The 25,401-nt window shown below is 35.3% G+C and overlaps 1 long non-coding RNA gene across 1 annotated transcript in view; it reads left to right on the top strand.

Annotated features, from left to right (window-relative positions):
• The first annotated feature begins 694 nt into the window (after positions 1 to 694).
• Positions 695 to 25,401, top strand: part of LOC125178835 — a 53,381-nt gene continuing 28,674 nt past the window's right edge. The window contains exon 1 of the long non-coding RNA XR_007157040.1: positions 695 to 797. This is a non-coding gene — a long non-coding RNA (uncharacterized LOC125178835). The remainder of the gene's footprint in view (positions 798 to 25,401) is intronic.

Here is a 25,401-nt window from a genome sequence, read left to right as displayed (position 1 = left end):
TGAACTCGTCTGTGCACCGATTTTGTCATTTAATCCAGGCTTTTCGCTTCACAGGTTGCATGATAATTAGCTTCATTTGTTGGAGCTACAACAAGCCCATGCTGAGTACATGCCTTCTTCTAAGTAAGGAACAGTGTTCTATGGTAATTCAGACGCTATCCCACAAGTTCGTAGCCTATCTCTCGATCCTACATACTTTCTTGATAACTTCAACCATGCCGACAAGGATGCTACTCAACATAGTATTCTTGTGCAAGGCTTATCCATAGCTCTTTTCAATGGCAGAATAGCTATAACATTCAAGGTATGGGTGCCAGCTTTCACGGTTACAATAAACTAACCTTTAGACATCAATTAGAAGGATCATTTGTCAGGGATACCATTCATCAAGTGCCACAGTGCTTGGCAACTTTCAGTCATTGGCGTTTCTTAGCCAGCAGTCGCCGACCAGTCACCGTCAGTGGGGAATATTTATGTTGTTTGAGTCCAATGGCGAGGTAGTCGCTCGAGCAAAGGTGGAGTCAGGCCCGGGGAAACCTGTAATTATGGACCATGTGGAGCGGCGACTGGGTTTTGAAAAAGGTAGCAAAGGAGGAGTTTTAAGAACTAAGGGCGGAGATAGAGGGCAACTGGGTTGTGGTCTGCACAGGTGAGGGCTTTTGAGGTCTTAACTAGCTAGTTTGTTTAAGGTGGGTCTCGCGGTCGCTTGTGTGACGTTTATCCCTTATCTTGTCTTTGACTTGAACACTTGATATTACCTTAGGACAAGTGATACGGCGCATTTTGAGGCTGGCAAGGTAAGTTCCTTATCAGAAATGATGCTCCGTATTTTGGAAGAGTACTCGATCGTTTTGGTTTACAAGCTGTGTAAATGGGAAAGTTTTTATTTGGTCCGTGCCTTGAGTGTTTAGCGCTGTGCGGCACCGACATGCAATGCTTCGATCGCACTCAATGTTTTGGCTGCAAGTCGAGTGATGTTGCAGCATTCATGGTGTTTATTATTATCTCACTAAAAAAAAGTACTAAAAAAGTTTTGTGTCAACATGTTCAAGAAAATTTTCGCCGGTATTGCTCGTTGTCTCGATTTTTTCTCCACGAATATTCCTATCTTTGATCGAACGAAAGTTTGCACTCTCATGCAGCGTTGTTAATACTTTTTTATGAGAGCTTTATTCGTGATTTAAATTCGATCAAGTTTCTCAAGGACAGCATTATTCTCATCTAATATCAATTAGAAACAGGTTTTAATTTTGCTACGCCTTAAACACTTTAACCTTTGGGGGAGGAACATGCGCTAGTTTTTTAATGGACCAAGCTTTCTGGAACTTATTCGTTTTGTTTTGTTATAGTGTGAGGCAAAGTTAGCTGTAATTAATAAAACTTACTCGAGTTGTAAGGAGACGAAAATTACCAGTGTACTACGCAGTGTTTAAAAAATTACTGTATTAATTTTGTACGTGTGGTAACAGCGAAGCTTCAATAAATGAATTCATTGATTTGATTTCACTCCAGTATGAAATTTTTCCCAGTGCCAACTAAACTGTATATTCATGTCGTGAAAATTAAACCCGAATTGTTGTCGAATTATTATCTATTTGGAATAAATGCACTGCGTTCTTAAGCATAATAATATTATGGAACATTGATATTGAAGTGCTGCATGGAAAAATATGGATTACTCTAGTGCGTATTTTCTTAATAAAATATCCATTTACAACTAAGTGGATGGTGTGCTTATCGAAATAATTTTCATCATCGATAGGAGATCATTCAATGATAATACAACTCATTGTCGTAATTATTATCATCAAATCATGCATATATCGGCAAAAAAATTTGTCAGGCGCTCAGTCAAATATTCATTGAATTGGCCTTACAATATCTAAGGAACATATGTATTAAAATGAAATCCTTAACAGTAAACACGGTTGAAAGTTTTCCATGCTTGAAGTTTTTCCAGTGTATTCAAAATATAAATTATCATTGCATTGACGTTAATTAAATGTAGATCACCTGCATTTTACATACGTTTAATTACTCCTTTTATATCGTGATTAAAATTGTGTGAGATGTGCTGACGAGTTATTTAGTTTAATGAATTTTTATAGTTTGACGATATCTATTTTAATGAAATTTGTCCACCAAGAATTTAAAAGCAAAGCAAAAGTTAATTCACAGAATGTTCGCCTCACCCTTTTTTTCGCTTGGTTATTTTAGTCTTCAATTCTTGCGATACAAGCGAAATAACGTTGTAAGTACATATGTATATATAGTCCTAATTCTCAGTGAACTTGCGATACAAGTGAAATAATTCGTCGCGGAATCCTCGACTGAATTATAAATATTTCATCACAATCCAGCCAGTATTCATGCAGCAAGAATGAATGGGCACGCAATTGCTGCCACAATTACTGGTGCTCCGCTGCTAAACAAGGCAAGGTTTTAAATACATATATTATTTGTATATTTTGGACCGGGGTGCAAGATAAGTATTTTAGTTACCGTCATTACCAAAATTTACGTGGTTCAATTTTGTTGGTAAATACCTACTCACTCTATCCTTTCACCGCATCAAGATATAAATTTTTGTCTTCAATTCGAGTTCGGTTTTAGCTGCTTGGAAGTTTTAACCAGCTTTTAATTTTCAGCAATGCCATAATAATGTATCTCAGATTCGCGCAACAGTATGTCGTTGGTATTGCAATTCTAACTCTGCAGTTTCGCTCGTGAGTAACTGAAATCATGCAGGTTTAGTGATGAGTTTACAGTGAAGCCAATGCTAATATTCATGCAATGTAATATAAAAAATTGTACATAGAATAAAATAGTATGTAAAGTTGTACTAAAACATTAGGATAATCTCGTCAATAACGCGCTTATTATTATTATTATTATTATTATTATTATTATTATTATTATTATTATTATTATTATGCCTGATGATATGCCACATGCAGGTTATACAGGATTTTCTTGAATGTACGTATTGTATGCATTATATCATAATATATCATCATATGTATTACATTACATGTTCTCTATATATGGATATGTTGGAAAATCGCGCGTGCTAAATGTTGAATGAAATTAAAATTCTTCTGATGATTAAAAATTTTGTAAGGTTCAATAAAACATTCATATTGGAATAAATTTGATGAATTAAGCTCGAACTAATGCCTAAAATGACCGAAGAAAATGTTAAAAAGCACTAAAAAAGAATCTATTCCAGTGATGTCTGTTTCTAAAAAAAAAATTAAATTCCATATTTTACGGAAAATTAAGAGACGTAATTTTAACTACAGAAAGCATACGTTTAGATCAGAAAAGAGAACAACTATAATTATAATTGATTAAAGATTTTGAGTGTTACTGGTGCTGTAAGTGCTCAATCTCATTATTTGTGTGCGTCGTTAATCCTTTTACATGTAAAACTTGGTATCTTTTTTAAGTAATCAGTACGCTATAAATGATCACACAACTCCACGACAAAGAATTGTGTTGAATTGCATGTGTGTTGTGTATATGCAAATTGAATTTCATGATTAGCATATAGTTGTTTGCTAAGTTCTTGACAGTTTTAGGACTGAAGTTGTGAATGGTAATAGTGAGATGGTCGTAAACTTCACTTAACTTCTACAGTCATGCTGTGTATTTTGTCGTAACCTTCTAACTGCTTTATGATCAAATTATTTGCTATGGTTTTCGATATACATGTAATTCAGAAAAATTAAAAGAATTGTAATAAATTTATGACGTTGGACCTCCTTAAAATGTTCATACTTAAAAGACATCTACAGATTTAACAGAATAATTGTTTCAAAGATATCAATTAAATAGTACAAAAATGGCTAGCCGTGGCTTGGATCCTAAGTAGGATTTTGGTTATGGATTTGATTTAGCATGAAATAAAGTCGTTCAATGGTGTTAATATTAAACGAAAGTATAGTATTGCGGGAAGACAGTCGGAAAACGTAAATCTGAATAGATAAAATGTTCATGCAGTCTATATCGGCTGCCGATCCCGCTGATGACTTAACGCTCACACATTAAAAAGGGAAATTCATATTTATTTATATATTTTTCGTGCGTTTTTCAATGATAAAATTGAAATGCCGTTTCTTAAATTTTAGTTTTAAATAGATAGATTATACTGATTTGCATATAAATGAAGAAATGTAATTACACTTCGTGTCATCGTCGGTGTGTGTTGCGTTGAATATATTTTACACCTGTTTGTATCTATAGTTTTCTATGTATAATTGTAGCAAGGATACTTTTTATACGCTTACTACATGTAATTATTGTATGATATTTGAATTCATCCTAATAAGTTTCCAAGGATTTACTAGAATTTCTCGAATGCCATTTGTATTATAATTTTTTGATAATTCAGTGTCAATTTAAATTATTTGTCATATAACACACGCTTTGCATTTCTGGGCTTAATGAATTCCAGTGTAAGTGTAAAGAAAAAAATTCGTGGTCATTATTGTTATTTTACGATTGTGAGCCGATCATGCAGGGATTATAATTAATAATTTAAACTTTCATTCCCGTATTTTTAGGATATTCTCCTTGTCTAATTTGAGTAAAATAAAGTTCTGTGAATCGTGATATTATGGTTAATTAGAAAGTTAGTTGCAAATGTATGATCAATTCATTTATTTATTGATAGAAATTCTATATGGCAATTAAATTGATTATAAAATTGTTTAAATAATGTTATCGATGTTTAATATTAAAAATTAAAAAAAAACCGGTTTCAGTTAATGTCAAACAAAAATATCAGTCAATATAAAAAATCCACCGTATGGTAAAAATATTTTCACTCACTTTAAAAAAATGTCCCCATCACTTTAAAAAATTTTTATAGCGAATCCGCAAGCTGATATTCCCACTGCTAGAAATTAAACTTTACAAAATTTATTCGAAAAAATATCCCTTTCAAACGGCTCCAAGCCGGAATTGTATTATTATTACTCAGAATTCACCATCATTTACTCCACAACTTAGATATTTCAAATTATTGATAATTTATTTGCAGCATGAATTGAGTTAGAAGTTGTAATCTTTCCCCACCGCAGAAAACACATTCAATCTCGTAAATCCGATGAAATTTATAATTCTGAGCTTCATTCATTAACTTTATGAGCTTTTAATCGTTGAACCATTTGAACAGTTTAATCTATTGAACAGTTAAACCATTTTAAACATTGAACCATTGAACAATTTAACCGTTTAATTGATTGATCAGTTAAACTGTTTTAGCCATTTAAACCGTTGAATCATTTGAACCGTTGAACCATTTGAACCGTTGAACCATTTGAACCGTTGAACTAATTTGTACCGTTGAGCCATTTGAACCGTTGAATTGAATTTACAGTTGAACCATTGGAGCCGCTGAACCATTTAAACAGTTCAACCACTTGAATCGTTGAACCATTTGAACCGTTTAATCGATTGAATAGTTAAACCATTTGAACCGTTGAACTATTGAACCATTTTAACCATTTGAACTATTGAGCAATCGAACCGTTTGAACCGCTGAACAGCTGGAGCAGCCAAATTAAAGTTAATTAAGTCACTGATTCATTTTACGGCACATGCTAAGTCAGAATTGTAATCATGTTCGCAATTTTATAGGATAATACCTCAACTTCAGAATTATAATTATTAAAAAAAAAAGAAATTTAAGATTGAGAAGTCTGATTTTTTATCTATTGAGTTGAAGAATTTTTAATCAGTCTTTCTATTTGCATTGATATGTGATTCACATGCGACTTGAAGTTAGTTTCCATCTCCTCGGTTATATCATTCACAAATTATCATGAGCCTACATTCATAAATATGAAGAAGTGAAGTGACCTCAAGACAATATGGGGGCAAATGCGGAGAGAAGAAGAAATCAAATGATTAATTACAACTAATCAGCAAACATTATTATTATTCATTTTATTATTATTATTATTATTATTATTATTATTATTATTTTTACCAATTTATTTATTTAATTGTTTTAGTTTTTTTTCGTTTTATTTATCAAGTCCAGTGATAAAAATACTATTCTAAGTGTTTCCAAATCGAAATTTATCATCAAGATATAAAGTCGTTTGCTCGCCGACGAGTATGAAATAAGAATACTGAAAATCTGTAAGCGTTTAACTTGTTAGTATTTGAGTGGCATTTCCACAAGCTTTTAACCGAGCGAATTAAGTGTCAATAAAAGTCCAACATTTATAATTATAGTTGTTTTTTAAGCAAGCTATGTTTTAATCCGAATTCTTTTTAATATTTGGTCAACTATTTTGTCCTGAAATTCACTCCCGTTTTCTGTCTGTTTTTTTTTCTATTTATTCATTTGTTTGTATCATTAGAAATTATCAAAGCCCTGCGGAATTTCTTATTGCAACAATCACTCAATTGACGCTTTTTAGCTGCCTCTCAACTCAACTCTTTTTAAACTGAGATCTACTTTATTTTCCGGGATCGTAAGATGCCGTTTTTTTCGTATAATCAAACTGCACAGCGTCTGAATAATTATGAACGGATCGTAGTGTAATACGTGTGAAAATTTCAGTAAACCATTCTGCAAAAAATGCTCATATTGGTGACAACTTAAATTTCCTATTAATTTTGAAAAAAAATTACTGAAATCATAAACTGAATCCCCTAAATATGAGTGACTAAATGCATAGCTTTAGTTTATAAAAGAAAGGCCGAATTCAGTCGTCTCTTTTTGCAGTGTCTTCCTGATATAGCTGCGCAATTCAGGCGTCGTTTGTTCGTCCATATCTTCCGCTGACGAGGTTGGCTGCCTTCGCATCGCTTATTCTTTTACTGATCATTGTTCGGCTTGGCGTTTCGTTATAATAAAATTTTATGAAAAATTAGAAATCAAGTCTCGTAATTTTGAATTGGTTATTTTCACCTAAGGCCCAGCATTTCTCGAAGCCATTTTCTATCTCGTCACACACTAGTTGGTGTTGCGTGGATTTCTGCTGGATTGTGACTTGGCCGCAATTTGAGTGGCGGGTATATAAAGAAATTGGCGTATACTCCTATGATAGAGTTTCTGTGGTTGCCTCCTGTTTACCACCTATGGTCATGGTTTCAATTGTGGCAGTTCGTGTGCCTCTACTCCTGTTAAAATGTATTAGATAAATACCGTCATACATCCTCCTGATAGTTTCGCCCTTCAGCGGTTCTTCATTGTTGTTGGACGTTTGACATATTTTTTGTTCTCGATTATCCCAGTTGGACGTGGGCATCGGATTCAATTTCTATCTCTTTTGGTTCGCATTAAATATAATCGTCCGCGATCAAGTTGTCGCTGAATCGAAGGATTTCAGTGTGGAAAATAACTCTCGGATACATACTCATCGGTGACGGAAGGACTTAAGGTTGTAGTGGAAATATTCATCTCATTTTAGATGGATTCGGAAGTTCCCGAACGTTGTGGATCGTAGCTTAGAAATTATTGATGAGCCTCAACGGTCAACTTGAATCTGTGCGAATTGAAAAGTGGTAACTTCATCTGACTACAGCCGTCCCATGTTGGTGACAGAGTTTTGATTTGTATCAGATGGAAGTAATGCAAAAAAACTTGAAGCTTCCCAGAAATCTTAAATTTGGCGCTCTCAAATCTCAGAAATCTTAAAGTTCTTCTCGTTTTCCTATAAAACTCTGTGGCCTTGTTTTCGCCACTTTAATTTAGGAGTTATTTGTCTTATTTTCTTATTATCCCGTTGGGGTAGTCTATATATGTTGGAAGCTCTCCCACAACACTAATGCTTGGATGTTAGGTCTTCAAACGAAAAACAAATTTCATGAGTGAACATTAAATGATTTAATGTAGGAATGTTGCTTAAAATTACAAGAATATTATTGTCGTATAAAGTTTTTATACGCTGACCATTTATACGCTGCCATCATGCGCTCACTCAGAAAAATGACTGGAATATATTGTCCGAATAATGACACGCTCTGCAAGTAGCATTGGCATGCCCTTTTCCCTGGCTCAAACTGTGTCAGGATGACCCAGAGACGAACAATAAGTGCAACGCTATTTCCCCCAGTGTTTGTTGCACGAGTAATATCAGGGCATTGGACAAAGTCCCACTCATTTTTCCCAGTGTTTAGGGCATTGGACAAAGTCCCACTCATTTCCCCCAGTGTTTGTTGCACGGGTAATATCAGGGCATTGGACAAAGTCCCACTCATTTCCTCCAGTGTCCGTTGCAGGAGTCCACCGTGAATATCAAGGCAGGCTAAGGCCCCCGACTGTGCAGTCCTACATCGCCCAGCTAATTATGTACCACAGGAAGGACTTCTTATCTCGACTACAGACGATAAATTGCCGCGGTAAATGATCAAAATATTGTCCGTGTTGTCATTCGATCGCTTCATTTCTTAGTCTTTGTCATCTGAGCGGCGTTAAAATTAAAGGAATGAGATTTTCTTCGATTTTTTTTTCTATTAAACCCTTATGAAGTGCTTTGTTTTTTTAAAGAATGAATCGATTTAGTAATTTTATTGCACGTACGTTTCAATTATGCAGTGTGGCCGCATACGCTTCACGAACGAATTAATATACAAAATAAATAGTTAGTTGTAGATTAGAATTGGCTGGTTCTATTGCATCTGTTACTATCTCGCGTCTTATTCCTGCCGGATTCTCATTATGATTTATAAATACAGTGAATTTAATCGTCAAATTTTTACACAAAGGAAACACTGGTTTTTATTCAAATGTATAAAAGGAACATTTAGCTAAAAAGCAAAAGTGCAAATGCAGTTTGTCACGAAAGAGATGAATAAATTGTTTTGGAGCAAACAATATAGTTTAAAATTCATTTAGGACAACAGATAACTATTTGTTAATTTAATATTCATATATGAAACAATGCATTATTACATTCTAACCTAAATAATGCTCGGACTCAAATAATAACTTCCAAAGATTTCAGAGTTTTGCAAAATTGAAAATCACGCGAGTCTCAATTTAATATAACAAATATTCGCTAATTAAGGCTTTGATAAATTGTAAAAGTATTCAATTAGTTCACTAAGTCATGCCCTTAACTATAGGTGCATTCCTATGATTGCTTTATCATATATGCCACACGATAATTAGAGCAAAGTAAACCGTTTTTCTTCTTTTATGCGTATTATTAAAACTTATCTAATAAATCACACGACTTTCCCGCGATTTAATATACATACTTATACTTTTTTAATGTATAATTTCGTGAAAATGTGTCCTGAAATTTATTGGATGAAGGAAACAATATGCACAGTGTCCGGTAAAATAAAGTGTTCAGAGTGGCACACTGCCATCTATTTCCATATACGTTATCCACATATCACATGCCACGCACTGTGTTACTGAATTTTTCGTCGTTAAAATTCTCATAATTAACTGTCATTCTATCTGCTACGACAAGCCAGCTGCAATCTTGTTAGTTGGCATCTAAATTTCGGGCGTTTAGACAGTTTAAGTCGCATAAGTGTGCCATAGTCTATGTTGATCGGTGAGCCATAGTCTATGTTGATGGGTGAGCCATAGTCTATGTTGATGGGTGAGCTATAGTCTATGTTGATCGATGAGCCATAGTCTATGTTGATAGATGAGCCATAATCTATGTTGACAGATGAGCCACAGTCTATGTTGATCGGTGAGCTATAGTCTATGTTGATCGATGAGCCATAGACTATGTTGATCGGTGAGCCATAGTCTATGTTGATCGATGAGCCATAGTCTATGCTGATCGGTGAGCCATAGACTATGTTGATCGATGAGCCACATATAGTCTATGTTGATCGATGAGCCATTGTCTATGTTGATAGGTGAGCCATAGTCTTTGTTGATCGGTGAGCCATAGTATATGTTGATCGGTGAGCCATAGTCTATGTTGATCGGTGAGCCACATATAGTCTATGTTGATCGATGAGCCATATGGTCTATGTTGATCGGTGAGCCATAGTTTATGTTGATCGATGAGTCATAATCTAAGTCGATCGGAAATAACTGATGCTCCTGAATGGTTTCCTTTCGTAGTCATGTGTACTCTACATTTTTTAAAAGACTAATAGTGTAAATTCATTTGTATTTAAAAACAATTGCTGCTTAAATTTCACTTAGTGTAACATGTTGGTTTTCATTATTTATTATTGACCAACCTTTTTCTCCCATCGAAAAATGCACGAGCAAATTTTGCCTTTAATAATAAATAGGAATACAAGGAAAGTTTCTCACATTTTATGATAGAATAATGCATTTGTGTTACAAATTATAGCCACGAAAATAATTGTGTTCGTTCTAATTTTATTTATAAAATATTAATGTTCACGCTAATAATTTCGTGGGAACGGGTAAATAACTCTTCAATTTTTCGGTATCGGAGCGCACCGAATTTTTCGGTGTCGGAAGGATTGCAGATGCGTTGGGGCGCTTGGTAGCAAGAGGACTTTTTTTTGGCCATCAGTACAAGTTTTGTTATCAGGCTGACACTTCCGTCACCTAAATCACGCCATCTATATGTCCGACCTGAAAATGTTGGGTTATTGCAGAATTTCCAAATCCTTCCGTGAAACTTGCAGCAAAATTTTATACCAAATCACCGGCTTAAATGTAGCCGTCAGAATGCAATTTTAGAAATAGTATACAAGTACAAAGCAGATAACAGTGAATGATGCAGGATGGCTATGGTAATAAATTGGTATAATTAATTAATTTATATAATTTTATCGTGTTTAAGATCAAAATTATATTCCTATTTTGGAATATAAAAGAGTAAACAGCTGAACAATTAGGACTTGTGAATACTTATTAATTTCGATATCAATTATTCCTGCCATGAGTAACTTCCTACGTTAAACTCTTGCCTGCCAGATTTAAAATAAATTCGTTCTAGTAAACTGATGAATAAATGTTATGGTGTTCTTCTCCATAGCTCATTATGCATCGAAACAATGCGTTATCAAAGTTTACAAGCTTGTATCAAATTGAAACTGTCGTCAAGTTAATGCACATATCATTTTTGAGATACGTGAAATTCAAGTTCCGATAATATTGGCACTGCGTAAAAGACTTTATGTGTCCAATCTATATATAATCTGTATCAAATCTATATATGCATGCTGTTGCATATTTCCTACAGTCCATAAAGGACATATCAATGCAACTAAAGGGCAGTTGTGTATTTCCTACTCTCCTTAAACGATTTGTCCGTCCAACGACAAGCGAAATTGGCATTCCCAGTCACCGTATTATTTCGGTTTATATCTTTTTTTCATTTGCGCTTTATGGAACACGTCCATTTACAGAACTGTGACGATATTGATAGTTTGCTCACTCTGATAGGGCGTTTTAAATTGTTCAAGAACGACACTTCGATTCTATTTGTTTCCTATTGGTGTGAATCAGCGTTTTCGAAAGTCTGACCACACCATTAATGCATATTAATCCATCCCTGTTACAGCTTACACTCTGAAAATCCATTAATTTACATGCATTCGCTTTATCTGAAAGTCCATCTAAGTCCAAATGCGTTTCTAGGAGTACTTTTATTTTGCTTATGCTTCTTTGAAAACCCGTCTGTGACACATGGGGTGTTTCAGCAAGTTAGTGTACGTCACTGTGGCATTTCAGGGGGACCATCCACGTCACAAGCGGCGTTTCTGAATGTTCATTTACATCACTGTGGCATATCTGAATGTTCATTTACATCACTGTGGCATATCTGAATGATCATTTACATCACTGTGGCATTTCTGAAAGCTCATCCACGCCACAAGGGGTGTTTCTGAATGTTTAATTACGTCTTTGCGGCATTTCAGAAAGCTCATCCACGCCACAAGGGGCATTTCTGAATGTTCATTTACATCACTGAGGCATTTCAGAAAGCTCATCCACGCCACAAGCGGCGTTTCTGGAAGAACATTTACGTCGAGACAGCGTTTCACGCAGTCGTTGACAGTTCATTTGCGTGGCGTGTGCGCAGTATAGGCGCTGGTGTCGTGCGACCATTTGTGTGTCGGGTGTCGCCTGTCGAGAACTGGTCGTTAACTGGAGGATGTGACGATGTACACCTACAGGGGGTCTGTCACCATAACCCCCTCTATCCCACCCGCACTATCTTCCCTCACCATTACACCCCCTCTCTTCCACCCACACTATTCTTCCCTCACCATTACCCTTCTCTCTTCCACCCCCACTATTCTTCATTCAACTTTTCCATGTATAATCCAAACTAAAACGAAATCGAAAAAGTGATCGGGTAATCGATATAGATTTTTTATGAATCGAATGAAATATTTCTCAATGCTGTAAAAATCATGGGACAAGATAGGTTTGGATATGAAAATTTCAATTTTTCAGTAGAGCCAAAAAAATACATTTGTGATAATTTGTTTTACTTGAGCTTCCACGGCTCTCGTGATCTAAAAAATGAACGCACAAGCATGGCTTTGGTCTCATTCGATGCCCAATTTCTGCCCAAAAATTTTCGATTTATGGCCAATACGCTTAATTGATACACTGTATTAACCTATGCATTAGTCAAATATTACATATGGAAATATATTGTCAGACACTATTTGTAGCCATGCACCAGCCAGACGCTGTTTATAGCCATGCACCGGCCAGACGCTGTTTATAGCCATGCACCTGCCCCAGCTTCTGGTAATCCAAATCAGAAGCTGCCGCGTCTGTAAATTTTCACTGGGAAAAGATTGATCGAAACACTCTGGTAAATGTGAACACTCTGTTTACATGTAATAAAATAAATATTTCTGGAATACATTATCGTGCAGTTAAAGTCCGAATTTTTTACCAATGGATCATATAAACAAAATGTTCATTATAATTTAAGTATTCAAATAATTTATTTGTTTAAATCTCAAATTACTCTAGAATTCAAATGGTAAGAAATCACACTAAAGATCCATCATATTTTCAGTGGAAATATGACAAAATACACTCATACATAACCTAAAAAATTGACCGAAACTCTATCGTCCAATTAATTAACTGTGCCTGCCAAGAAATTTATGCCCTTGAAAATATTTCTTGAAAAACAGTATTGTGAATGCTGAAAACATCTGAAATAAGTTGCAAAATCTAAATATTGGTCCTGCATGATCAGAAGAAAGCTCGTTTTACATGATTTAACCGAAATGTTTATCACCTGACATCGTGAGAAAATTTGAAGTATTTCAATTTTTGCATTTTCTGTATAATATTTCATAATTTCAGGTCAGAGATTCAGAGAAATTTCGTGCATAAATAGCAGTGAACGTTGAAAGAAAATAATGTAAATTTATTCAACAGTTCACTGTTACATTTTCATGCAAGGTGGCAAAGAAAACTTGCATAATTACATATATATTTTTATGCATATTTCACCATGCAGGGCAACAACTTTGGTGATAAATTTCATCATAAACGACATCTAGTTCATGCTAAATGCAAATAAAAATTTAAATATCCCGTGGGGAGTGATACGTATTCGCTTCTTCCTACTGCAACTTTTCTCATATATAAGTTTTTTATTATTTAGTAAAATTATTTTCTCTTATTTTAGAAGAATTGCCGCTTCGCAGCTTTTTGTGATGCGGTTTTCGGCTACCAATGTCATTTAATACGCAACCTCAGCATATAAATGTTATTACTTATTGCTTATTACTTCATCTCTCTCTCTCTCTCCATACATAAATTAGTTCATGGTCAGTTCGTAATGGAATTTCATCACATATGTATTTTCATTTATAAAAAAAAAATTTCATGCCAAATTTAAATTTCATGAAACTATTGCCTTGGTTCTCACTCTGTTGCCTTATTTATTTCCGTATGACCTCATCTCTTTCTCCGCCAAGTGATATCGTGAAGTTTGATGAGCCTTGTAGTTTTCATTTAGACCAAAAATTATTTTCTCCTTGCCAAATTTCAATTTCATGAATATTGCAAGCCTCTACAGGTACTTCAAGCCTAAAATACATAAAAATATATGGAGCCATGTCCCTTACTGCAATTTTTAACCGCACGTCTTGCATGAGCGGTCTCGGCGTGCTGGTGTCGTGCGACCATTTGTGTGTCGGGTGTCGCCTGTCGAGAACTGGTCGTTAACTGGAGGATGTGACGATGTACACCTACAGGGGGTCTGCGACACTACCCTCCCCTCCCTTCCTCACTATTCTGCCCTCACCATTACACCCCCTCTCTTCCACCCCCACTATTCTTCCCTCACTCCCTTCACCATTGCCCCCCTCCCTTACTACTCTCCCCTCAGCGCATTGCCTAAGGGTAGCGTCTTGGCGTAAAAAAACTTATTTAATTACGGACGGATCATTTTAAATCTTGGTACACATACGTAAAACCTAAATCCAATACATTTTTTGTTCGTGTAGATTTTTTCTATAAAAAGTGAAATAAAACGTGAAATTCATAGAAAACGTCAATAACGTACTGTATAAATTTATCTCCTCATTCAATTGATTATGGCCAAGTTGCTCCCCTTAATTGATACATTGTATTAAACTATGCACTAATCAAATACCGTATCCTGCGATATATTGTCAGACGCTGTTTATAGCCATGCACCGGCCAGACGCTGTTTATAGCCATGCACCAGCCAGACGCTGTTTATTTATAACAGCAGTAGTCAAGTAAGTAGCTGGATTTTAATTAAGAAAGATACAAGACTAACCTGCAGGTATAGTCTGATACGCCAATTATTTTGAAGCAACATCCGTAAATATTTGAATCAATTAAATAATCAACAACTAAATAATTCGGAACCGCATATTTCAGGAAGAGAAAGTATCTGTAGAAGTAAGGTATAATATCTGTCGCATCAGCGGCAGGATATTCATTGAACGAAGTATATCTGTAGCTAATCTAATTCCCGGGTCATTTATAAGTTTTTCCTTGAATATATTTGAATATATATATAAATTAAATATTTATATATATGTAATTATATTAATTGCAAGCGATGCGTACCATAATGTAAGCATTTCGTCGTTTTTTACCGCTTCAAATACCCTTTATTGAAGACGAGCGTTCACGCGGACTTCGTAATGGACACGCGGCTGTCAAGTAGCGGCTTGGCTGCTCAAGCCGAGGCTCTCAACACCGCCAATGACGGGTGAGGCCGTCACGTCACAGTAATCGAGTTTATCACATTTATAAAACATCACCAATTTCTTAAACTATTCGACTCTATCTTTACTTCATGAGGGCGAAAACAATAAGTTACAGTAAATTTCAGTTCATTTTTTAATGCTAATTTTGAACATATGTGTATGAAAAATAATGTTAGTGTCACATATATTAGACTGGTCAAGGGAAAATAAATTTATTTTTAACGCATAAACTCATTTTAAAAAAATTCAACTCATTACAACCACATGCCAATTCATTACAACTTTTGTCGGTTCTCTGAACTCTAACAAAACATTGTACTAAATCAAACTAGGTAATATTTCGTTATCGATTCTGTCTAACTCCAAAAATATATTGTGTTAGTAATTTCAAATCGAATATCCATTTTTTTGGGACGAATGGTAGAACTATTAATTCTCTAATTAAATAAATTGCATTTCGCGAAGCTATTTATATTAATATAACGATATCATACATCATCGAAGTGAAGGATATTCGAGCTCACAATCGAATGGAAGACAAAGGCTTTCTGTCTTATTGAGAACATCGTGGATTGATTGACGAGTCTCGCACTTGACAGCAAGTCGCACATGCGTTCAAAATATGAGTGATTTATTTGCCAGGTATTGCGAAATTTTGCACATGTTTCCCCGCACAACAGCAGCAACGCACAAAGAAAATAACATAATGTTGTAGAAATCACCATAATATATATTATCACCTATTTTTATAAGGCCTGGATTGTAGTAGCGTCGCTTAAATGTGAATATTGTGCAAAAATAACTGCTATTTAATGCCTTGATCTCATATTTTTTAAATCAGTATATATTTATATACCATATTTAATCTATAAACTTGAACGAACCGAATTTACAATTCCAAGTTTTCCCACCAAGCTTCAGAAGCGGCGTAAAGCTTTTAGATATGAATTAATTTCCAGCTCCCATGAGACGCATGCAACAAGTCAACCCGACTTCCCGAACTCTCCGCATCCTGAGTTTTTTATCAGAATCCTTATCGAAGAACATTTAAGTTGCAGATGCTAACCACAGACCTACCTTCCTTGCATGTAAACCAGTCACAGATAAAATCTTCGTATCTACGGAACGATAACGCACTTCCGGGAAAAGAACTCTAATTCATTCTTACGTTATCACAGAAGCATGGCTCGAGTCTGTATTTTGTGTCCATATAATATGAGTGGTGTCGGCATCAGTGGCTCTAATCAAACCTTCGAATTTCAATGCATTATTTGATCAGTGCTAGAGTGTTCAGTGCAATAGTGCTAGAGTGCTCAGTGCTAAAGTGTTCAGTGCTAGAGTGTTCAGTGCAATAGTGCTAGAGTGCTCAGTGCTAGAGTGCTCAGTGCTAGAGTGCTCAGTACTAGAGTGCACTGTGAACAGGACTAAACGCTTCCGTCGATGCTCTGATGTATCAGTTAGTAATAATTTTACAGACTCGACATTTATCACTTCCGTCCAATATATTCTCTTTGGTGATTACGCTTATCATAATTACTGGTAGGCTAATTATAATTAATTTCAGGTCTGGATAAGTTTTCACAATCGCTACAAATATCTGAATAATTTGGATTGATTAATTATTGCGTATTCCAATTACTCACTTGTGATGTTGATAACGAAATCAAAAGTTGATTTTAAAAAGTTTGTTTTTCAAAATTTGAAAAGTGTAACAAGTGGCGTAAGTTTTATAACATTACCGAGAGTTTAATCTATCGATTTATGACAAAGTTTTATTTGAATATTAATAATAGCCTGCATTTTTTCATTGAAAATACTAGTCAAAGCAACTGTCTTTATCATAGATTCTTATCCTTCACATTCAGTAATTATTCATCAATTGACCATGTATGAACTCCCGGAAAAATATTTATCAGCAACCCACAAAACTTGCTGAGTCAACTTCATTTTCTTTCTCATTAATATTTTAGAATTTTAATTCATTAGAATTTTATTTTCATTATAGTATTGGTAATGGTATTAATTAATTAATGGTATTAATTTTTTTATTATTCAGAATGAATGTGAATGAAACGTCCGGAAGCATTTAGACTTATCTACTAGAAGACTTGTTTTTTGCATCCAAGCTTGTATGCTTCAAAAGTTGAATGAATTGCCTTATGAGTTAAAATATCAAAAAATGTATACTAGATATCAGCATTATTTTTTTATTTTTGTAAGTAGTACATTTATAATAGTAACTTTCAGTGGAGATTGGTACAATTTAAGAGACAAAACTTCTAGTCTTTTCTTTGATAATGTTGTCATATGCCTTTTTTTGTTTATCATTTTTTTGACAGGGAGTTGCAGAGCTCAATCATCCTCAACACGCATAACACAATTCTGAAGGCTCGTTGGCATATGATATTCAAGACAGGATATTAAGTGAATAATTGAGCAGACCTTCAATTTGCATTCACTTGAGAGGAAGATCTGCAAGGCAATTACGTATTTTGACTTTACCACGGCTAGAGAAATAGCGTTGAAACTTATGACTACCATCGCATTAGTTCTCATTCAATTCCGGCAACAGCTCAATGACAAGGAGATAATAGATAGGGGCTAAAATAATTGATGCCCGACAGCTTGCTTTCCTAAAACAATCGTCGCTTTGGGCGGCTGTAAAACCAGAATGTTCATCCGGCTTGGTCAGCCCATCGAACCAGTCTCGCTATTTCTGCTTATAAAAACTAGCGCGCTTCGTTGGATGGAACCTTATTGGAATCGAACTCAAGCCTCGCTTTTTTTATTCGAATTTACACCAATAATCCAGGAGTGAAGTGAGGAAGTTGACTCATAAACTTCCCATGTTTGGAGTTTTCCTGTGTGCTTACGAGGAGCTGTGTGACTTGTTCTATACATTACACGGGATGTCCTATATCATGCTTATCCAAGTATCGAGTCTAGCATCGCAGTTGTGAACCGTTTTCCGATATGCGCGCTTACTCAGTCCAGTAAACAAGCAACTGTAAATTAGCATTTGACGCAACTTGATAATTGAGGAAGTCTGGCAATTTTCAGGATCTAAACCGATAAGGCACGGTGGTCAATTGCATGCATTGTATCGACAGAGTTCATCTTGAATCAGGAAAAAAACGCCGTTTGGTCTGGTCACAGTTGGAGAGCGTTTCAAAGCATCGCACCGCATATGCTCGTCTCAACACGTACGCTAGTTTGGCCGAAGTCGTACACGATCGTTAACGGATCGCATAGTTCCACAGACAATACGATGTTCGTCCCAAATTTGGGTGAAATCCTCGTAGGATCTCGGCCACGTGCCCTAATGATTGGTTTCTTGCTTGTGTGCTCCAGTTGGCAAATGCAGCTCCATAGATCGCTGGAGTCACATGGTTATATATTGACGAATTGCATGATGCCGGGCTAAAATTAAGGACATTTTTTGCAATAATTTTGTCACGAGAAGCTGTCGGCTCTTTTAACTAATAAAAGTGAAAGTACTTTTACGATTCTTTGATTAAAAAATTTGAAAAAAGAAACATGCACGTTGTAAAGATATTGACCTCAACAAAATAATTGCTCAAACATATATCGTTGAATGAAGAATAATTATTGTTTGTCATTTATTCGGATAGATAAATCAACCTATATAATTCAATTAACTCGACTTGCAGTAATTCATTCAAGACTTTGAAAATATTAAAATGGATCCGAAAAGCACTTAATGCTGAGAAGAAAAATTACCATCTGTAATTGGTAGGATAATTAGCTAACAATTTCATTCCTCGTTACAATCATAGAAATAAAAATTTATCATATTGTCCAAATAATGGCACACATTTTTATGCACAGCATAATCAGAGATCGAACGTAGCACTGATACACCCTTTTGCCGGGCGTAAGAAGACCCTCACAAGTGCAAAATGTGCTTCTCTATTTGAACAGTTTGTTAGCTTTGCTTTGCAGTTGTTCCGTTGGGTCTCGTGTGATGCGACAGAATTTAGAGTAAAAAAGTTATTTTATCCGATTTCGTAAGTAAACTTCAAGTCAGAATTAATTTCAAAGGCCACTCGTAGATTCCTCAGTTGTTCTTCATCTCGGTTCTAAATTCTGTCGCATCACATTATTTTAACAGTATAGACCACCTATATGACTGTATCACATTATTTGAACAGTATAGAGTTCTGCGACCACCTATAAGACTGTTGATCCAATTATCCTGGCGATGTAGCGACTCCTTACTCAATTTAACTCCACTTTCTCCAAAAAAATCATTCAATATCCAAAATACGAGGGCATATATTACAAAATCTTATGAAATAAGTAACTATTTCAAAAAATTAACCGGTGAATACTGTGGATGAAGAATTAAAAATGTTATATTGTAAAAATATTGTTTCTATATTCTATTTTGTTTGTATAAAATAAATCCTTTAAAGATCGCAAATTTGGATACGAGTCTTATATGTAAGAACATCAGTCAAATTTCAGAGCTACCATTTCCTAATTACAAAGCACCATAATCAGATGAAAAGCTAAAAGGCATAATATTTTTCTCGTAGTATTTTCCCATAACGGTTTTCACAAAATTTGACGAGAGAGTTTAAAGATAGAAGCTTTGTAATTACCACTTATACTGTATCCATTTAAATGCTGGATAATGATATGATCAGAACTTATACATCCATGTAGAGGCATAGTATATGCACATGAGCATTTATATGGATACGTTGAGCAGGCTCAGCGGGAGATACAATTATGCTATCGATCCCACAGCGTCGCTGTCCAACGTAAAGGGAATACGAACTTTTAAAGCCTATGCTAGAAAGTACGAGTGGGCGTTTTTAGGGTAATTCTAATGAATGCATAATACTCATATTGATGGCAAGAGTGTCTATCTTAAGATATAAAACATAGCTATGATGAAGCCGTAAAAATGTATTGTGTGTTCATCGGAAACACTTTAATTTTACAAAAGATTTAAAATATTGTAGTTATTGAAGATTTTTAGCATTTCGAACGAGTCGTGGTAGACGCAATTATAAGGAAAGTTTATTCCATTTTTTGAACTATTAAACAAAAATTTTCGTAAACTATTATATGATGATGAGCTTTTATGTGAAAAAAAAGCCAGCGAATTTAACTGCAGAACCTATGAAGCTAATGAAATCAATATTTCATTTGATCAGGCAATATTTACCAAGCTATTGATTTATCTCTTTAGATTGAATCCGATTTGCAGCGCGGATTGAATGTAAAAATTGTGTACAATTTTTACACATGACGGCAAATTGAAAACGAATAGACGAATATCCTGCATGACAATTATTTATATATATTGCCATTTAATATTCATGTTAATTATTTTCAGATAATTTAGACCTAAGGCATTACTCTTAATCTGGATATAAGTAGTATGATATGACCAAATTAGTGGGCAGTGCAGCAGCACTCCTTGTAGCTGTACATGGAACTTCGATGAACTAAAATTCCATGCGCATTTTTTTTATTTTATATTCACGTATGAATTTATTTGAATGTAAATCTATTGCTTCCTATACAGAGACCTTCACGGCTTGGGTTGTTGGAGAAAATAAGACACCTCACTGGAATTGGAATCGAAATAAGGGTGCGTGCTGAACTCAGGTCAAGTCCTTTAGATCGGTCATTCACACTGCATAAAAAAAAATTTTACTAGCATAAAAAAATGCACGTGGAAGTTTTTATGCGAAGCGAAATAAGATATATAAAAACAATTCTGTTCCCTCCAGCGGGCGTCTTGATTGTATATATACGCTCAATATATCAAATCTTACGGTTAACTCAATGAGGCCACCAACCAACCAATCGTAGGCTGAATACAAAATTCGTGTCAAAATTTTTCCAATTCTTTTATCTTATCCTTTATAATTTGACAGCCGTTAACGATTTTGAAATTTTTTGAGCATGTTTTAGAACTTCATATGTACTGTTATTGGATTCTCCAATTGTAATTTATGCCGAGTCACAACAATAAATCAAACACATGCATACAATTTAACTGCGGCGAGAGTGACATATGGACTACAGAGAAGTGAAATCAATCACACAGAAAACAAATAAAATGCCATTCGATTTCAATACAGACTATATTCTTTCTTCGCTTTTTTTTTTCTTGTGTTCAAGACTCCACTAACTTCAGCAAATTGAAATTATGAAAATTATGATATTTCAAACGTCTTTAATTTTAATCGTATCGCGTAGCCTGGTAAATGGAGTTACGGGCACTAGTCAAAAGAACCGTAATATAATTGGATCAAAAATACGAATCACAGATACCATGTACCAACAGATACCTTTACAATAAGATAAAATTTCATTGTATCAAAAAAAATGCGAAGAATTTTTTGCCCGAAGCAACCCAATTTTTGGATCAAGCTTTTACTCAGGAAGAATTACACAGGTGTATGTGTGTGCTCCTGCATTTCTATAGCAGCTGCACATGCCGGACTTATTTGAACAGAAAGTACATATTTCAGTAGCCGCCTAGCAGCTTTTATCAAAGATGGAGGCGTGATTCATCTCTATGTAATCCATGCCTGAGGATTAGCATAATTCTCTACTTAATAAATATTTATATTATAGTGATACATTAACCGTTTTCATCTAATTACTTATCTAATTATTCTCACATCAAAAATCCTGGCAATTGGACGCGGCACGCATCAGTGGGGGCGTTCAGCGGTACACTCTGACCCGCTGAGTTTGCAGGTGTCAGAGTAGATGGGTCAGTGGTAGCGCTCAGCTGCTCACTCTGACCCGCTGAGTTTGCAGGTGTCAGAGTAGATGGGTCAGTGGGAGCGCTCAGCTGTTCACTCTGACCCACTGAGTTTGCTGGTGCGAGAGTGGACGCATCAGTGGGGGCGTTCAGCGGTACACTCTGACCCGCTGTGTTTGCAGGTGTCAGAGTAGAATGGTCAGTGGGGCACTTAGCAGTTCACTCTGACCCGCTGAGTTTGCAGGTGCGAGAGTAGACAGGTCAGTGGGAACGCTCATGCAGCTGTTGTCAGTGGGAGCGCTCAGCTGTTGTCAGTGGTAGCCCGCTGAGTTCAGCGCTCTGGTAAGGTTCATGTATCGATCGTACGACGTTTAATTTGTAAGCAATCATGAAGCGTGCGTTCGATAGCGCGCAACTACAGCTAATTGCTCTCAACTTTGTGCATTTGTGCGTCGTGGCTTCATTTGACTTACGAGGACGGTGTTTGGTTAATAATAAATAATAATATTTACGTAAATAATAAATACGTAATAAATAAATAATCACGTAATAAAATAAATATTTCTGGAATACATTATCATGCAGGTAAAGTCAGAATTTATTACCAATGGATCATATAAAAAACGTACATTATAATTCAAGTATTCTAATAATTTATTTGCTTAAATCTCAAATTACTCTAGAATTCGAATGGGAAGGAATCGCATTAAGGATTCATCATATTTTCAGTGGAAATATGAAAAAATACACTCACACATAACACAACCCTAACAAGATTTAGAGTCGCCCCAGCTTCTGGTAATCCAAATCATAAGCTGCCGTGTCTGTTAATTCTCACTAGGAAAAGATTGATTGAAACACTCCGGTCCGATTAATTAACTGTGCCTGCCAAAAAATTTATGCCCTTGAAAATATTTCTTGAAAAACAGTATTGTGAATCCTGAAAACATATGAAAGAGGTTGCAAAAAAATTAAATATTGGTCGTGCATGATCGGAAGAAAGCTCGTTTTACATGATTTAACCGAATTGTTTTATCTCCTGACATCGAGAGAAAATTTGAAGTATTTCAATTTCTCCATTTTCTATATATTTCATAATTTCAGGTCAGAGATTTCAGAAAAATTTTGTGCATAAAGAGCAGGGAACGTTGGAAGAATATTATGTAAATTTATTCATCAGTTCACTGTAACATTTTTTTGCAAGGTGGCAGAGAAAAGTTTCGTTGCATAATTACATATATTTTTATACACGCATATTCCTCAATGCGGGGCGCACCAATTTTGATAATAAATTTATTTATAAAAAAAAACATCTAGTTCATGCTCAATGCAAATAGAAATGTAAATTTCACGTGAAAATATAATATGTACGTCTTATTATATTTCTAACAAGAATTAGAAATATCTAATTCTTATTTTAGTAGAATTGCCGCTTCGCAGCTTTTAGCGGTGCGGTTTTTCGGCTACCAATGCCATTTAATACGCAGCCTCAACGTATAAATTAGAATATTTATTACTTATTACTTCATTTCTCTCTCTCTCCATACATAAATTATTTCTTGGTCAGTTCGTCATGGAATTTCATCACATATGTATTCACATTTAGACAAAAAAAAATTTTTTACCAAATTTCAATTTCATGAACATTGCAAGCCTCTAGAGGTACTTCAAGCCTAAAATAAATACATCAAAATATATGGACCCATGTCCCTTACTGCAATTTTTAACCGCACGTCTTGCATGAGCGGTCTCGGCGCATTTAATCAATGAGTATTTGGCCTGCAAGCCGCAGTTTACGGGCTGTGAAGAGTCGCATAATTCGTCGGTAATAAGTCATCAGTTACGGTGTTTTTGCCATAATTGAGCACGAGCGACTTGGCTGCTCAAGCCGAGGCTCTCAACACCGCCAATTACGGGCCGTTTTAGCTACCATTAATCGGCCCAATTAATACACGTGGAGCGCGTATACGCTTAACGAGCCGCGCTGTCGCTTGATTTGCACGATCGGCTGTCAACTTTGCCTGCTTTGATCCCTGCGAACTTGTAGTTCTGGAGCGTGGTGACCCAAACCAATTGTCTTTAGCATTATAATAAGAGAATATTGATTATTATTACTTATGATTTTGGGTATAACTTAAAGTAGGATTATATGAACGATTGGAATGACGCGAACAGTAAATAATAACAAATATTAGCTATGTTTGCTTTATTTCATTGAAAAATAAGCACTGTATAACTAGCATGAACTGTACAACAATAAATAAAATATCTATGATGTCACGGAAAAATTCGATAACACCGCGATGGTACTTGTACCAAGCACAAATATTTCATGCTTTAATAGATATTTTGATAACATGACGATCGAAGACTGCATCAACTGTCATTCCTTTCATCGCTTCAATGCTTTTCAACCTTTTCAATTATACATAACCGATCAACTTTAGTTACATCCGCATAATGTACGGTGGAGACATCATATACATGGCCGTGCTATACTTATGATTGGAATCTTGAATTTATCATTAAAATCCAGTGCAGTATTTATACCAATACTCGATAGCGGCCACACGGCGCTATAATTAGATGCCTTTAATGAGCATCGCATATTATAGTTAATTGCCGAATTGGCTTAGGTTCGCAATGAAAATTAATGTCCAATAATATAATGAAGCGAAGTGGTCTGTAAATTGTGCAGGCGATTAATGACCTTATAGAGTGGTCGACATTTCATGCGATTTTAGTCTGTTAATTATTCATAATCATGGATTAAGACCATGAAATGATCTCCATTTTACCATTATATTAGCTCGTATTTATTTGTGTTTTTATAAGCTAAATGAAAAAGCTTGGAAGATCTGAGGCCGGATTGTGCAGTATCGAAATTATGCCGGCCACCGATCCATGATCCGGATTGAGGCTGATTTCGAGCTAATGAATAATTGAAATATGCGATATTATCCAGAATAGGGTATGCAAACTCGGCAAATTTGAGGAAAAGTTAAGGATGGGAGAATTTGATTATTTATAAGGAAAATCAAGAGGGCTTTAATGATCTTGAGATAAAGTTACTCTAGCATTCTAATACGATTGAACGATATCTGCTAACTTTGTAGTTTATCGGCGATGTACGCGCTAATTATCAACCATTTGAAAAGCATGGTTTACAGCGCGTGCCTGATCACAATAAAGATCAATATTATAGGCAATTAAAAAGCTCTTAGAACCCGCGAATGCCTGATCTACATTAGCAACATTTGTTCTAGCTTAACCCACTTATTAGAGACTTCATTTTATCAATCAAATCAAGTATAAATTAAGCCGATCGGTGTATCAGCGCCTGAAACATGCATGGGTGAGAAGCTTTACCTTCATCAGTTCGTGATATTAAAACTTCGCGCTGCACATTTTTCCGATTTATTTTACACAAACGGCTAATGACCTGGGATTGATTGCGTGATAGAATTGTTTTAGAATGTATCATGGATCATTTGGTTTTTCAG

The sequence above is a fragment of the Hyalella azteca genome, unplaced genomic scaffold (assembly GCF_000764305.2).
Source record: "Hyalella azteca isolate HAZT.00-mixed unplaced genomic scaffold, Hazt_2.0.2 contig13181, whole genome shotgun sequence".
Classification (NCBI taxonomy): domain Eukaryota; kingdom Metazoa; phylum Arthropoda; class Malacostraca; order Amphipoda; family Hyalellidae; genus Hyalella; species Hyalella azteca.
This window is presented reverse-complemented; position numbering and strand designations above follow the sequence as displayed.